This window comes from Octopus bimaculoides, chromosome 3 (genome assembly GCF_001194135.2).
Source record: "Octopus bimaculoides isolate UCB-OBI-ISO-001 chromosome 3, ASM119413v2, whole genome shotgun sequence".
In the NCBI taxonomy this organism is placed as follows: Eukaryota; Metazoa; Mollusca; class Cephalopoda; order Octopoda; family Octopodidae; genus Octopus; species Octopus bimaculoides.
In genome coordinates, this window is record NC_068983.1 from 20,370,468 (window position 1) to 20,375,239 (window position 4,772).

At 39.5% G+C, this 4,772-nt stretch overlaps 1 protein-coding gene and 1 long non-coding RNA gene across 4 annotated transcripts in view; one reads left to right on the forward strand and one right to left on the reverse strand.

Annotated features, from left to right (window-relative positions):
• LOC128247267 (uncharacterized) overlaps nt 1-4,772 on the reverse strand; it is a 39,945-nt gene that overhangs the window by 27,765 nt on the left and 7,408 nt on the right. The gene's annotated exons all lie outside the window — the stretch shown is intronic.
• Nucleotides 1-4,772, forward strand: part of LOC106884261 (inactive histone-lysine N-methyltransferase 2E) — a 514,331-nt gene that overhangs the window by 19,145 nt on the left and 490,414 nt on the right. Inside the window, exon 1 of one of the 2 annotated variants that reach the window (XM_052966075.1) lies at nt 2,362-3,525. The exons of the other annotated variant lie outside the window; for it this stretch is intronic. The gene's annotated coding sequence lies outside the window, so the exon portion shown is untranslated. Of the gene's footprint in view, nt 1-2,361; nt 3,526-4,772 lie in introns of those variants that run through there. 2 annotated transcript variants of the gene reach the window in all.

The window sequence follows — 4,772 nt, forward strand, 5'->3', positions numbered from 1 at the left end:
CTGCCGTTACGTTCTGAATTCAAATTCCGCCGAGGTCGACTTTGTTTTTTCATCCTTTCGGGGTCGATATATTAAGTACCAGTTATGCACTGGGGTCGACGTAATTTACTAAATCCCTTTGTCCTTGTTTGTCCCCTCTATGTTAAGCCCCTTGTGGGCAATAAAGAAATAAGAAACGTTAGCACGCCGGGCGAAATGCTTAGCGGTATTTCTTCTGACGTTACGTTCTGAGTTCAAATTCCGCCGAGGTCGACTTTTCCTTTTATCCTTTTGGGATCGATAAATTAAGTACCAGTTACGCACTGGAGTCGATGTAATCGACTTAATCTCTTTGTCTGTCATTGTTTGTCCCCTCTATGTTTATCCCCTTGTGGGCAATAAAGAAACAAGAAACGTTAGCACACCGGGCGAAATGCCCTTCCTCCAAATTTTCGGATCTTGTACTTAGAATAGAAACGATACGTACATAGAAAAGTTCAAACCAAGTCGTAAATCAGAGAGAGAATACGACAGAAGTAACGAAACAGACCTATCAAATGTCGAATTAAAGAGGTCCACTAGTCCAGTAAAAAAACTAAAACAAAAAAGACGGGCGGTTATTTTGATGTGCGTTTTTATGAACATACGCACAGCTGCGTAGGTTTCCTGTATGCTAAATATATGTCACCGTTTTCACGTGTTTACTCTTTATATCTGTCAGGTTGCCGGCCTGTCCAACCTTCACCCCTTACATTTCCTCCTAGCTGTCAATCTGTCTTTTTGTTTGGGTTTTATATCTGAGGCGCAATGGCCCAGTGGTTAGGGCAGCGGTCTCGCGGTCATAGGATCGCGGTTTCGATTCCCAGACCGGGCGTTGTGAGTGTTTATTGAGCGAAAACACCTAAAAGCTCCACGAGGCTCCGGCAAGGGACGGTGGCGAACCCTGCTGTACTCTTTCACCACAACTTTCTCCCACTCTTACTTCCTGTTTCTGTTGTGCCTGTAATTCAAATGGTCAGCCTTGCCACACTGTGTCACGCTGAATATCCCCGAGAACTACGTTAAGGCTACACGTGTCTGTGGAGTGCTCAGTCACTTGCACGTTTCAAGAGCAGGCTGTTCCGTTGATCGGATCAACTGGAACCCTCGACGTCGTAAGCGACGGGGTACCAACAACAATAAGTCTACCCACAGCTTGTAATGTCTCTCTGTTTCTGCATCTATGTCACACTCTCTTGCAGTTTGTTTCTCTCACTAAAGTAAAATGTTGTATCAGTATATTGTTACAGTCTACATTTCTTACTTTACTCTTTCCTTCTTGCAACAAATATGAATTATATGTAAAAATAAAATAAATATTCTGTTGTGCCTAGGGAGAGTCATTCTCTTTTAGTACCTTATAATTTAACACATACACACCGGTAAAATTTCCACTCATTTACTTATTCATTTTTCTAAAATTTTCGCTGCGTTTTGCAACCTTTTCAATAAATAAATGAGTGGAAATTTTTATCGGTGTCTGTGTTAAATTGTAAGGCATTAAAAGAGAATGACTCTCCCCAGACAAAACAGAATATGCTTCAACACACGAACTCGCATAAAGAATCTTGCCAACCAAATCCAAGACCGAAATAAAATAAATGTGTATATTTCGAAAATTGGCGCGTTATATTTAAACGAAATACATATAGAGAATAGCATAGCTAAATATATGAATAGTTCGCGCACACACACACACACACACTCACACAATCATGCAGACGCACACATAATCCAATTCAAACCTTATATCTTAAAATCTGAACACACTCATACATATCTATCTATCTATCTATTTATCTATCTATCTATCTATCTGCCAGTCTGTCTATCTTTCTTGTCTAACTATCTTTCTATTTGTGTCTATCTATCTGTCAGTCTATCTTTCAATCTGTCTGTCTATCTTTCAATAGACGACAGGTTTAGATAGATAGATAGATAGATAGATAGATAGATAGAAAGAAAGAAACAGGCATATAAATGGATGGATAGACACAGACAGGCAGACAGACAAACAGATAGATGGATGGATGCAGACAGATAGATAGATAAATGAATGAGCACAGACAAATAGATAGATAGATAGATAGATGGATGGATAGACACAGACAGACTGACAAATAGATGGATGGATGGATAGATAGATAGATAGACACAGAAAGACTGACAGACAGATTGATGAATAGAGACAGACTGACAGATAGATGGATGGATAGACACAGACAGACAGACTGATAGATGGATGGATAGACACAGACAGACAGCTAGATAGATAGATAGATAGATAGATAGACCGGCAGAGAAATCTATTCATTGTTAGCACGAAAATGTAAGGAGTGAGAGTGAAATAGACAGGCTGTTGCGGCAACTGACATCACATGGAATGACAAAGATGGTTATATATATCAAGAGTGGCGGGGAAGTATAATGACACTTGAAACATCACCAGGAAAAGTTGCATAGTATCTGTATGACCTCGAATATTAAGAATCAACCACAAACATATAGGCCAATGTCTTTAGACCATTTCCACCCCTCCTTTCTCATCCTTAACCATTTCACCATTCCGATCTCCACCCACATGTCATAAAAAAGTACTCTTGTGTAGAACAGAATTTATTGTATAAACAACATTAGCTGCTTTGTATTAATTTAATATTAACATCCTTAAAATCAACATTAATGAAAACATGTCTTGTAAAAACATAATGTGAATAACGATAAAGAATTGTTTAATCTAAAAACAATTTCCTCGGTGGAGTTCCGAAATTTATCCTTCAGGGGAAATTTGTTTTTTTCTTTTTTTTCTCTTATTAATTAAGAATTGCAGATATAGACAACAATAATAGGAGTGGTAGTAACATCGACTATTACAATAACAAGAATGATGAGAAATGTTGAACATATAAACTAATGTTGAAAACAAACAAAACAATGAAGCGACGAAGTAACTGCGAATTAATGAGAAAGCTTCGGAATGGTTACTTTATCTACAAGAAATAGCAGTCAAATCTCCCTTAACTTACAAGCTGCTATCCTGACGGAAAACAACCACAACAAAAAGCGGTTGAGTGGGAGATTTATTTAACACGTGTCTTGTGTTATAATCGCAGACAAGCAATTCCCGAGAGAAAAATGAACGAAATTGGGATTCATAGCCGGGAGGCCTTTGGTCGTAGGTTCTGGTCTCTGCTTGATCAGCGGTAACTAAGAATTAAAAGAACAGAAATCTGGAGCAAAAATATTAAAATCAGCAACAGGGAGCCGACGTAGGAGACCGAATACGTGGTCATTTGAATACTCGATAGAATAGCCGCAAAGTTCCTACCAAATTGTATCCTATCCTAAGATCTTTTCTTAATTTCTTTATCTGTAAAAAAAAAAAAAAGTGGCACATTTGATAATATAACTATAGAATACACCGATGGTATTGTCGTGACTGGAACGCTTTTCACAAACGCAAAATTTCGGATTAGGCACTTTATATATTCCATGTGAAAGGAAAAGGTTAGTTTTTTTTTTGTTTCTTTTTTCATTTCTATTTAAACATTTCCTCTGTTTCATCCTACGAGAAAATTTGTTTTTAAACTTTCATTTTTTATTCTGTTTTATATATATATTTATTAAAAAAAAACAACATTTTTGCACTCCCCTACATCCTGTAACCTTTTCCCTTCTCATGAAGGTACGGGGTGGGGTGGGTGTCTAAAACGAAATTCGCCCGCTTTTCTTTATAAGGTCTCTGCTCGACCAGAAAGCTGTCCTGGTATTAAACAGCATCAATGAACCAATAACATTTAGAAACAAGTCAAAACAATTCTACCGACAACAACAACTACAACAAAACCAACAGATCCAACGACAGCCTCCGCCTCCAGTCGCTCCAATTCCTAGATAAAAAAAAAACTACGTCCCATTTAAATCACACCCTATCGTCTTAAAAAAGAACACTGGATAATCGTAATCCGGGTTACAAAATCTCATTCAGTGCCTCTTTGGGGAACCAAACAGCGACAACAACAAGGATTCATTCTAAGCAGCCGCCTGAGGTGCTAGACATAGCAGCACGAACAAAACCGCACCTTGGCGTCTTAAATTAGACAGGTCGCAGCAGATATAAATAATTTGTAATCCTAGACGTAAAATAACAGTGTCCGAATCCGAAAACAAACACGGGATCATAAGTCGACTGGATCAGGACCAACCTGGGGCTAAACAACGAAAGGGAGGCAAAAAAAAATTATATAAAAACAACAACTAAAATCTGCCCCCATCCGCTGTCAGCCACGGTGCCACCATCGCCAAGGCAAGTTTGCTAACATCAACACGAACAGAAACACCCAAATGTATCCTCTGTGAAAACTCTCGTTTAATCAACACAAGCAGTAGCAGCAGCCGCTAGTAGTAATAGTAGTAGTAATAGCAGCAGCAGTAGTAGTAGTAGTAGTAGTAGTGTGGTGTAAGTGGGAGGGATGTGCTGCTGCTACTGCTGCTGCTGCTGATAGCGGTGGTGATAATGACGTCGACGATAATGGTGGTGATGCTGGTGGTGGTGGTGTGGTGGAGTGAAACATATCGTTTCTTGTAACGCTGGCTGGCTGGCTGGCTGGCTGGCTGGCTGGCTGGCTAGCTGGCTGGCTGGCTGGTGATGGTCATGGTGGTGGTGGTGGTGGTGGTGGGTGGGTGACCGGTTATGCTGGTGATGATGCTGATTATAATGACAGTGCTGCTGCTGATGATGATGGAAAATGGTG